Below are 11,869 nucleotides of genomic sequence, written 5' to 3'. Positions count from 1 at the left end.
GCAATTGCACATTACTGGAAGGGCCTCATATTCATGTTATCTTACTAATGTACTTCATGCCACCTGCTGTTTGTTCAGCGGTTTGTTTGTTCATGTTAACCTACTAATACTTCATTCACCGGTTCCGTTCTCTTCCCTGCGTAAATTCTACACAAAGATCATGTGATCCAGTCCCTGAACTTGTCATCCACTGCCCGTAACAAATACATTTCGTCTCCGTCGCCAAGGACTCTGTAGACGATTTTTAAACTAGTGTCGGTGGCTCTACCGTGGAGCGCTCGTCCCCGCTATGGTCACATGTTTCCAGTTCCATGCGGTCACATGGTATAGATACAGTTGAAGCAGTCCAGGTATACCATGTGACCACAGCAGGGACGAGCGCTCCACGGTAGAGGGGATCTTGACAAAAACTGAATGAGAGGATTGATAACCCAGAAAATTGTGGTCTCTGTGTGGTCTGGCTGCAGGATACCTACTGGATTCTCCCAAAATAGTGGCGGAGCACTCAATTTAGTGAATACTCGCTTTAGTGAGCAGTCATACATAGTGGAGAGTGTCCACTCCGGAGGTCTCCCCTTACTCCTTTTCTACACCCCTAAGCGGGGGAAGGAGAGAGGGGAAGTAGGTACGTTCAGATCACACATACAAACTCCTATCAGAACCTAGGTCTGAAGAGAGATCTCCTCCACGACTGGGGTCTCCCCTTGCTCTTTTCCTACACCCCTAAGCAGATTAATTTTTGCTAAATTCTCACTGAATCCGATCAGAAATAATTTCAGGGACTTATCGTTTAAATATGTGCTTTCCTTATGTAGTGTCCCACTAGGTAAAGGTGGGCACTACACAAGGTTTAACATGTCTATTGCATTAAAGTAATGTTTACTGTTCATTTCCCTGTATTATCTGGGTGTCAGGCCTGTCAGGGTGTAGTTTAGCCTCCTAGACGCTAGAGGGAGCTAGAGAGCCCTAAGTATATATAGGTAGGCCCAGACAGGGGAGAGTTAGTCCAGTCCAGGTGGCTAGTAGTGTAACCTAGTCAGCCTGAAGTTCCTGAGTCTAAGCTTAGCTCAGAAGAAGCACCCCAGCAGAAGAAGTTACCTCCTGGGAGAAACCTGCAGCTTCCCTCACAACAGGAACAATACAACCAGCTCAGATAAGTAAGCTGATGGGCAGAGGTACTGCAAAATAGAAGCAAGGGTCAATACGGGAGGAAGAATTATTACCAAGGATTAAAGCCAGCATTTAGGCATCCGGGCCTTGGGATCCAGCCAGCTAGAACAGCTGAGGGGATAGTGGAGCCTAGTTCTGCGAAGCATTAACTGTTTACCCTCCAAGTATCTTGCAAGATTGTTACCTGCCATTTATTGAAAGTAAGCCTGCTTGTGAACTGTATGGTTCAAGGGACTGCATGAACATCTGTATGTACAAAGTTGGACTGTTACCAAGTAAAGCAACGTTTGGTTTACCATACCAGCTGTGTACCTCAATTACTACTCCTATAAATCGGTGTGCCACCGTTACAGGCACTGGCACCACGATCCTTAAAGGGACCTTGCCTCAGGCACTCAAAACACCTGCAACATCCAGGGCACCTCACACACCATCAGGTCTGGTCCCTACATCTAGAGTGTGCCCCAGAGGAACTTGTGTCTACCTTTCCTTCACTGCCGCATGCCTGCCCAGGGTTCTTCTCTAAAAAGTGAGAAACCCTCGATTGCCCATAACTGTGACCTCACAATCGCAATACCCTGCAGGTCTGGCGTGCTGCACCAGGTTATTGGATAATGTAGGAATGAGATCTTCAGCAGCATGCTATGTTTAGGGAGATACAGAAGACAAGGAGGAGTAGCTGGTGGGGAGGGAGCTCTCCAGAGGGATCTGATAAATGATGCTGTGATCCTGTAGTTCACAGGACGTCAGCCACACAGGACAGACTGATCTCCTGTCGGACAGGACAGCAAGCCTCGGACTGGTGGTCAGACTGGAGATCACAGGTGTCCATAATCAAAGGGTATAAAATGGATCCGTTTTCCAGACTAAAATAAAATATCAAGGAGCCATTGGCTCGTAGCCGGAATAATTTAGGAGCCAAATGAATTTTTTAGTCGCCAAATTTAAAATACATATAATTATGGCATAATAAAAAATAGACATGTCATACCTTGTGTACTTGGCCACATGTCTCTCCTTTTCAGTCGTTCGTCTAACCCCATCAATCATGAGGCTCACTGTACGTCATTACACCCCCTCACTGTTCCTCCACCTACTCTCACCCACATGGCTACTGTAGTGTTCCAATAAATAAAAACACTGGGATGCTTAGGAGCAACAGTTAAAGGGGTTGTGCACCGATTTCCATGACCTCTCAGACATGCAGATTCGTGTTGCTGACCATGCTTCCTTGATCCCTAGGTGCTGGGCCTTGGCACTGGGGATCAGGTAAGTATGAGTGGATATAAACCCTTTAAGGAGTTAATATTTTTTAAGGGGGCTTCAAACCAGTATTCTACATGCGACACAAAATGGGTTAAAATGGACTATCCCCACTGCACTCCTTAAAAGGCCAATCACAGTCGCCACGGCAACCAGTGACATCAGCGGGCATCACGTGTTGACAGGACCAGCGTGACAGTGGGCTGGAGACACAGCTTTTTTTTTCTTTTTTACATTTAGAAAAAATATAATAAGGGCTCATTCAGACTGCCGTATGCTGTCCGCAAAAATGCAGATCCGTTTTTTTTGCAGATTAGATGCTGACCCATTCACTTCTATGGGGTCCTTTTCTTCCATTGCACGGCTCAGCAAAAAAATTAAACATGTCCTATACTTTACCGTGAAAATCAGGACATGGCCCTATTGAAGTCTATGGATCAGCAAAAAAACGGAATGCAATCCGTTTTGTTTGAGCACATGCTGAACTGTCTGCAAAAAAACGGATCCGCATTTTTGCGCACAGCATACGGTCGTCTGAATGAGCCATTTAAAGCAGATTTTAAAAAATATTATAATACTTCAGGAGCTTTACTCTTTATTCTCAACACCTCTGCTTGCCTGTCAGTGAATGAAAACCTCTCTTTGTTCTCAGAGGGAGGAAAGATTGCCCAAATTCTAAAGCTGATCGCTGTGTAACTGTGGCTGGACATTCAGTCTGCGAATGTAACCTTGAAGGTTTCCATTCACTGCCAGTGTTGTCGCCATTTTGCAATTGTTAGTCGCATTGGCGACCATTTTGGTTGCAATCTAGAGCATTGTGTACAGATGCATCTGAGCATCTAGAAAATTGCTGGTGAGTTGAGGTTCTATGTGCTGATACAAATAATCCTATACTGCTTTCCCAATGGTTCCCGAGCCCTGGGGGCTTCACTATTGGCTGAGAAAACAAAAGGCGGGCGCAGGATTACAATGAAATGTGGCAGGTCCTTGAGCTTCCCCTTAGCACAACCCAAACTCCCCTGATGAAGCCAGTGCCCTGGTGAAACATGTAGGAGGGTTTCCTCCTGGGCATCCTTTTTAGGCAGGGAACCGCTATTCTACCGCTGGCACGGGATAGTGCTTACTGACAGACAGACCTACAGAATCTACCTCCTGATGGAAGGGTGTGTGTGGGCAACTTTAGAAAACTGCTGGCGAGTTAGAATTACTGTATTTTCCGCTTTATACGACGTAACTGATAAAAAGACCTGGTCTTATCAGGAGAAAATTAAGAAAAAAAATATTTTTACTAAATGGTGTGCTTTTGGTGGGTTTTGAACTAATGGGGGGGGGGGGCAGTTCAGTTAGTGATCTGTGGAGGGCAGCGTTATGGGGGGGGGGGATCTGTGGAGGGCAGAGTTATAGGGGGGGGATCTGTGGAGAGCAGCGTTATAGGGGAGGGATCTGTGGAGAGAAGCGTTATGGGGGGGGGGGGGATCTGTGGAGAGCAGCTGTCACGGACGGTGTACAGGAAACAAGGCAAAACAACATGCATAAATGACTCGCTGGATCCAAAAGCTAAGGAACAAAAGGGAGACCCCTGCAGAAGACCTGGCACTTTCCCTGGCTGCTCAGCCTATGCAAAGATCCGAATGGTGGAGGTTTGCATATCCACGTACCTTGACTATATAACCCCTGAGCACCCTACAATAGTGAGGGGACACGACCACCAGCTCCCTACACAAGATACGGAGGGAGTCAGGGTCACCTGGGATCCAGCAAACAGAAAATAACAGATAAATGTTCAACACTTAACTTTGTAGAAGAGAGGAGAACCAGATGAGCATGCACACACACTCCAGGAAGAAGTATAAGCCGCCCAGAACAGCATTCTGGGGAGGAATTTAAAGGGAAGCAATTAGTCCAACACATGACAGCTGAGAGAGGCTAACGAGATGAGAAACTGAATACCACAACAAAGAAAGTCAAGGAGGAGGTTCTGAAAGGCCTCTGTCAGAGCTTCTCAGCTGTCTGGTTGTGACAGTACCCCTCCCTCTACGAGTGGACTCCGGACACTCAGAACCCACCTTCTCAGGATGGGACCTATGGAAAGCCCTGATGAGACGAGAGGCCTTAATGTCTGTCACTGGGACCCACATCCTCTCCTCAGGACCATACCCCTCCCAATGAACAAGGTACTGAAGAGAACCGCGGACAAGACGAGAATCCACAATCCTAGAGACCTGAAATTCAAGATTCCCATCAACCATAATCGGAGGAGGAGGCAAAGGCGAGGGTACAATGGGTTGAACATAAGGTTTCAATAAGGACTTATGAAAAACATTATGGATCTTCCAAGTCTGAGGAAGATCAAGACGGTAGGCAACAGGATTGATGACAGACAGGATTTTGTAAGGCCCAATAAACCTAGGACCCAACTTCCAGGAGGGAACCTTCAATTTGATATTCTTGGTAGACAACCACACCAGATCACCAACATTCAGGTCCGGACCAAGCACACGTCTCTTATCTGCCACACGCTTATATCTCTCACTCATGCTCTTTAGATTATCCTGAATCTTTTGCCAAATAGATGACAAAGACGAGGAGAATCTGTCCTCATCAGGTAAACCAGAAGACCCCTCTCCCGAGAAAGTCCCAAACTGCGGATGAAACCCATATGCACCAAAAAATGGTGACTTATCAGAGGACTCCTGACGACGGTTATTTAAAGCAAACTCAGCAAGGGACAAAAAAGAACACCAATCCTCTTGATTCTCCGCCACAAAACAGCGCAGATATGTCTCCAGATTCTGATTGACGCGCTCTGTCTGGCCATTCGACTGCGGGTGGAAAGCAGAAGAGAATGACAACCGAACCCCCAAGCGAGAACAGAAAGCCTTCCAGAATCTGGAAACAAACTGCGTGCCCCTATCAGAGACTATGTCTGAAGGAATACCGTGCAATTTGACAATGTGATCAATAAATGCCTGCACCAGCGTCTTAGCATTGGGCAAACCAGGAAAAGGGATGAAATGCACCATTTTGCTAAAACGGTCCACCACCACCAGAATCACAGTCTTCCCCGAGGAACGAGGCAGGTCCGTTATGAAGTCCATGGACAGATGTGTCCAAGGACGGGAAGGAATGGGTAAGGGAAGGAGAGGACCTGATGGCCGTGAATGAGGGACTTTGGCACGAGCGCAAGTCTCGCAGGCTGCCACAAAACCCTCAACCGACTTACGAAGCGCAGGCCACCAGAATCTCTGAGCGATGAGATCCAGTGTGGCTCTTACCCCCGGGTGCCCAGCAAGGACCGTATCGTGGTGTTCTTTAAAAATCTTGTGTCTTAAAGCGAGAGGCACAAACAACCTCCCAGGAGGACAAAGATCAGGAGCCTCTGACTGGGCTGCCTGCACCTCTGCCTCCAATTCAGGAAAAAGAGCCGAGACCACCACACCTTCAGCCAAAATGGGACCCGGGTCTTCAAAATTCCCGCCTCCCGGAAAACAACGTGACAGGGCATCTGCCTTCACATTCTTAACTCCAGGGCGAAACGTGACAACAAAATTAAACCTAGAAAAGAACAAAGACCATCTGGCCTGTCTCGGGTTCAGACGCTTGGCTGACTCCAAGTAAGCCAGATTTTTATGGTCAGTAAATACGGTAATAGGGTGTCTGGCTCCCTCTAGCCAATGGCGCCATTCCTCAAAAGCCAACTTGATGGCCAACAATTCCCTATCTCCCACATCGTAATTTCTCTCTGCGGAGGAGAGTTTTCTTGAGAAAAAGGCACACGGTCGCCAATTGGCAGGAGAGGAACCCTGAGACAAGACCGCCCCCACACCCACCTCAGAAGCATCAACCTCAACTATGAAGGGTAAAGAAACATCAGGTTGCACCAAGATGGGAGCGGAAGCAAAACTCTCCTTGATATCAGAAAAAGCCTTACGCGCCTCTACTGACCAAGAAGAAAAATCTACCCCCTTTCTGGTCATATCAGTGAGTGGTTTAACAATAGAAGAATAATTCAAAATGAACTTCCTGTAAAAATTGGCAAAGCCCAAAAAACGCATCAGTGCCTTCTGATTCTCAGGAAGCTCCCACTCAAGCACAGCGCGGACCTTCTCGGGGTCCATGCGAAAACCAGAAGCGGAGAGAAGAAACCCCAGAAATTGAATTTCTGGAACCGCAAACACACATTTTTCCAGTTTTGCATATAATTTATTCTCCCGCAGGATGAGCAAGACCTGACGTAAATGTTCCTTATGAGTTTTGAAATCGGGAGAAAAAAATCAAAATGTCATCCAAATACACCAATACAAATTTTCCCATCAAATGATAAAAAATGCTGTTCACGAAATGCTGAAAAACGGCTGGGGCATTCATCAAACCAAAAGGCATAACCAAATTTTCAAAATGGCCCTCAGGGGTATTGAAGGCCGTCTTCCATTCGTCCCCTTCTCTGACCCTGACCAGGTTGTATGCCCCTCTTAGATCTAATTTGGAAAAGACTTTAGCCCCAACAACCTGGTTAAACAGGTCCGGGATCAGAGGAAGCGGATAAGGGTCACGAATTGTGATACTGTTCAGCTCCCTGAAATCCAGACAAGGTCTTAAAGAACCATCTTTTTTCTTAACAAAGAAAAAACCAGCGGCAACAGGTGACTTCGAGGGTCGTATGTGTCCTTTTCTCAGACTCTCAGAGATATAAGCACGCATAGCGATCCTCTCAGGTTGGGAAAGATTGTATAAACGAGATTTAGGCAGCTTGGCGTCTGGGATGAGATTAATAGGGCAATCGTACTCCCTGTGCGGGGGCAAATCCTGAACTCCACAGTTCAGAGAAGACATCCGAAAATTCAGAGAGAAAAGATGGTACAGTCTTAGTAGCAACCTCAGAAACAGATGTCATGAGGCAATTCTCTCTGCAAAAGTCACTCCAACCATTTATTTGCCTCGCTTGCCAATCAATGGTGGGGTTATGCTTAGTGAGCCAGGGCAGCCCCAACACCAGAGGGGTAGGCAAACCGCTAAGGACGAAACATGACACATCCTCAACATGAGCATCACTCACAATTAAACGGATATTGTGAACTATGCCCTTTAATGATTTCTGAGAAAGTGGAGCGGAATCGATAGCAAAAACAGGAATATCCTTTCCCAAAGTGCACACCTGGAAACCATGAGTTATCGCAAATTGATTATCAATGAGATTGACCGCTGCTCCACTATCCACAAAAATCTCACAAAAAATGTTCTTGCTCTCTAGCGCCACCCTAGCCGGCAGGACAAAACGGGAACTACAAGCAAACGGAAAACCTTCAATTTCCGCCTCAACCCTGCCAATAGTAACAGACGGAACATTTTTAAAAGATTTTTTCCTCTTTGTTTCTTTATTATTCCCAGAGAACTGCCTGAATCTCCTAGAGGGACAAATATTTGCCAAATGATTAATACCTCCACAACAAAAACAAACCCTCCCATGCGGGCTGAATCTTCTATTGTCAGAAGCAATCAACCCCAGCTGCATGGGCTCCTGCTCAGAAGGGGCTGACAGCGACTGAGACCCCTGCGCACAGAATGGGACCACTGCACAGTCCTGGGACCGAGTATGACAGGAAGGAGACATCTCTCCTCTCTCTCTAAGACGCCTGTCAATACGAACGGCCTGAGACATAGCAGAGTCCAAAGAAATAGGCCTTTCATGAAAGGCATTTGCATCTTTCAATCCCTCTGAAAGACCATGGCAAAATTGACTTCGGAGTGCAGCATCATTCCAACCAGTATCAGCTGCCCATCTCCGAAATTCTGAGCAGTATATTTCTGCGGATTGTTTACCCTGGCATAAGAGACGTAGTCTAGACTCCGCCAGAGCAATACGATTCGGATCATCATATATCTGACCCAGGGCTAAAAAGAATTCATCCACTGAACGGAGGGGCCGTGCCCCCTCCGGCAGCGAAAAGGCCCAGGACTGAGCGTTACCCCTGAGCAGCGATATAATGATCCCCACCCTCCGTTCCTCATCACCAGAGGAATGGGGAAGAAGGCGAAAATGGAGTTTGCAAGCCTCTCTAAAATGCACAAAATTCTCACTACCCCCGGAGAACGTATCCGGGAGCGAGATCTTAGGCTCAGAACAAACTCCATGAACGCCAGCTGAACCGGTCACTTGAAGCTGAGAAAAAGTCCTGCGGAGATCAGCTACCTCCAATGAAAGACCCTGAAGGCGTTCAGCCAAAAGTGAAACCGGATCCATGCTTGAGACGGTTATGGCGGCTTATAATGTCACGGACGGTGTACAGGAAACAAGGCAAAACAACATGCATAAATGACTCGCTGGATCCAAAAGCTAAGGAACAAAAGGGAGACCCCTGCAGAAGACCTGGCACTTTCCCTGGCTGCTCAGCCTATGCAAAGATCCTGAATGGTGGAGGTTTGCATATCCACGTACCTTGACTATATAACCCCTGAGCACCCTACAATAGTGAGGGGACACGACCACCAGCTCCCTACACAAGATACGGAGGGAGTCAGGGTCACCTGGGATCCAGCAAACAGAAAATAACAGATAAATGTTCAACACTTAACTTTGTAGAAGAGAGGAGAACCAGATGAGCATGCACACACACTCCAGGAAGAAGTATAAGCCGCCCAGAAAAGCATTCTGGGGAGGAATTTAAAGGGAAGCAATTAGTCCAACACATGACAGCTGAGAGAGGCTAACGAGATGAGAAACTGAATACCACAACAAAGAAAGTCAAGGAGGAGGTTCTGAAAGGCCTCTGTCAGAGCTTCTCAGCTGTCTGGTTGTGACAGCAGCGTTATGGGGGGGGGATCTGTGGAGAGCAGCGTTATGGGGGGGGATCTGTGGAGAGCAGCGTTATGGGGGGGGATCTGTGGAGAGCAGCGTTATGGGGGGGGGGATCTGTGGAGAGCAGCGTTATGGGGGGGGGGGGGGGATCTGTGGAGAGCAGCGTATGGGGGGGGGGGATCTGTGGAGAGCAGCGTTATGGGGGGGGGGGGGGGATCTGTGGAGAGCAGCGTTATGGGGGGGGGGATCTGTGGAGAGCAGCGTTATGGGGGGGGGGGGATCTGTGGAGAGCAGCGTTATGGGGGGGGGGATCTGTGGAGAGCAGCGTTATGGGGGGGGGGGATCTGTGGAGAGCAGCGTTATGGGGGGGGGATCTGTGGAGAGCAGCGTTATGGGGGGGGGGATCTGTGGAGAGCAGCGTTATGGGGGGGGGGATCTGTGGAGAGCAGCGTTATGGGGGGGGGATCTGTGGAGGCAGCGTTATGGGGGGGGGATCTGTGGAGGGCAGCGTTATGGGGGGGGATCTGTGGAGGGCAGCGTTATGGGGGGGGGGATCTGTGGAGGGCAGCGTTATGGGGGGGGGGATCTGTGGAGGGCAGCGTTATGGGGGGGGGGATCTGTGGAGGGCAGCGTTTGGGGGGGATCTGTGGAGAGCAGCGTTATGGGGGGGGGGATCTGTGGAGAGCAGCGTTATGGGGGGGGGGATCTGTGGAGGGCAGCGTTATGGGGGGGGGATCTGTGGAGGGCAGCGTTATGGGGGGGGGGGATCTGTGGAGGGCAGCGTTATGGGGGGGGGGGGATCTGTGGAGAGCAGCGTTATGGGGGGGGGGATCTGTGGAGAGCAGCGTTATGGGGGGGGGGATCTGTGGAGAGCAGCGTTATGGGGGGGGGGGGATCTGTGGAGAGCAGCGTTATGGGGGGGGGGATCTGTGGAGAGCAGCGTTATGGGGGGGGGATCTGTGGAGAGCAGCGTTATGGGGGGGGGGGATCTGTGGAGAGCAGCGTTATGGGGGGGGGATCTGTGGGAGGGCAGCGTTATGGGGGGGGGATCATCGTGGAGAGGCAGCGTTATGGGGGGGGGGGCATCTGTGGAGAGCAGCGTCTATGGGGGGGGGCATCTGTGGAGGGCAGCGTTATAGGGGGCATCTGTGGAGGGCAGCGTTATAGGGGGCATCTGTGGAGGGCAGCGTTATAGGGGGCATCTGTGGAGGGCAGCGTTATAGGGGGCATCTGTGGAGGGCAGCGTTATAGGGGGCATCTGTGGAGGGCAGCGTTATAGGGGGCATCTGTGGAGGGCAGCGTTATAGGGGCATCTGTGGGGGCAGCGTTATAGGGGGCATCTGTGGAGGCAGCGTTATAGGGGGATCTGTGGAGGAGCAGCGTTATAGGGGGCATCTGTGGAGAGCAGCGTTATGGGGGGGGGGGCATCTGTGGAGGGCAGCGTTATGGGGGGATCTGTGGAGGGCAGCGTTATGGGGGGGGGCATCTGTGGAGGGCAGCGTTATAGGGGGCATCTGTGGAGGGCAGCGTTATAGGGGGGCATCTGTGGAGGGCAGCGTTATAGGGGGCATCTGTGGAGGGCAGCGTTATAGGGGCATCTGTGGAGGGCAGCGTTATAGGGGGCATCTGTGGAGGGCAGCGTTATAGGGGGCATCTGTGGAGGGCAGCGTTATAGGGGGCATCTGTGGAGGGCAGCGTTATAGGGGGCATCTGTGGAGGGCAGCGTTATAGGGGGCATCTGTGGAGGGCAGCGTTATAGGGGGCATCTGTGGAGGGCAGCGTTATAGGGGGCATCTGTGGAGGGCAGCGTTATAGGGGGCATCTGTGGAGGGCAGCGTTATAGGGGGATCTGTGGACGGCAGCGTTATAGGGGGATCTGTGGACGGCAGCGTTATAGGGGGATCTGTGGACGGCAGCGTTATAGGGGGATCTGTGGACGGCAGCGTTATAGGGGGATCTGTGGAGGGCAGCGTTATAGGGGGATCTGTGGAGGGCAGCGTTATAGGGGGGGGGGATCTGTGGAGGGCAGCGTTATAGGGGGATCCTGCGATGTGCCGGCCATGTAATACTGCTGTATTCGCTTTATAATAAGACACACAGCCATTTCCCCCCCCCCCCCCTTCGGGGGGGGGGGGGGGGTCTTAGAAAGCAGAAAATACGTTATATGTGCTGATGAAAATAATCATATACAGCTTTTCCATTAATCAACTGCCAATATTATACTCTATGCAAGTAAGAAGGGTGACTTGTATCTAGATGTGCTAGAATGGAATCCGTGGTATGGCCTTGGTGCTGCCACCCTAGACTACAAAACCCCTGAAGATAATGATGCATTTATCTCCTGATGTTCATGTTCAAGCTGACAATCCGAGCACAACTATGGTTGACCATTTGTATTATTCAATGGTCCCAGCCGAGGAAATCTCAGAAAACTGTTGTGCCACTCTTGTGCAGCCACAAAAGGTCTGCAGCAGTTTACAGAGGAGGCCATCTTAAAAGTCTCCATAGGCAGAAAATTGTGAGAAGATCCAGACAACATGTAATGTCTATGGTCAGCTGTAATCCTGCCATCTCCATCTTTCTCATTATACAAGGATAAAACATATAATACTGGTGGATAAAACAAAACCGAACACAAGA

This window comes from Bufo gargarizans, unplaced genomic scaffold (genome assembly GCF_014858855.1).
Source record: "Bufo gargarizans isolate SCDJY-AF-19 unplaced genomic scaffold, ASM1485885v1 original_scaffold_2051_pilon, whole genome shotgun sequence".
Lineage (NCBI taxonomy): Eukaryota > Metazoa > Chordata > Amphibia > Anura > Bufonidae > Bufo > Bufo gargarizans.
This window is presented reverse-complemented; position numbering follows the sequence as displayed.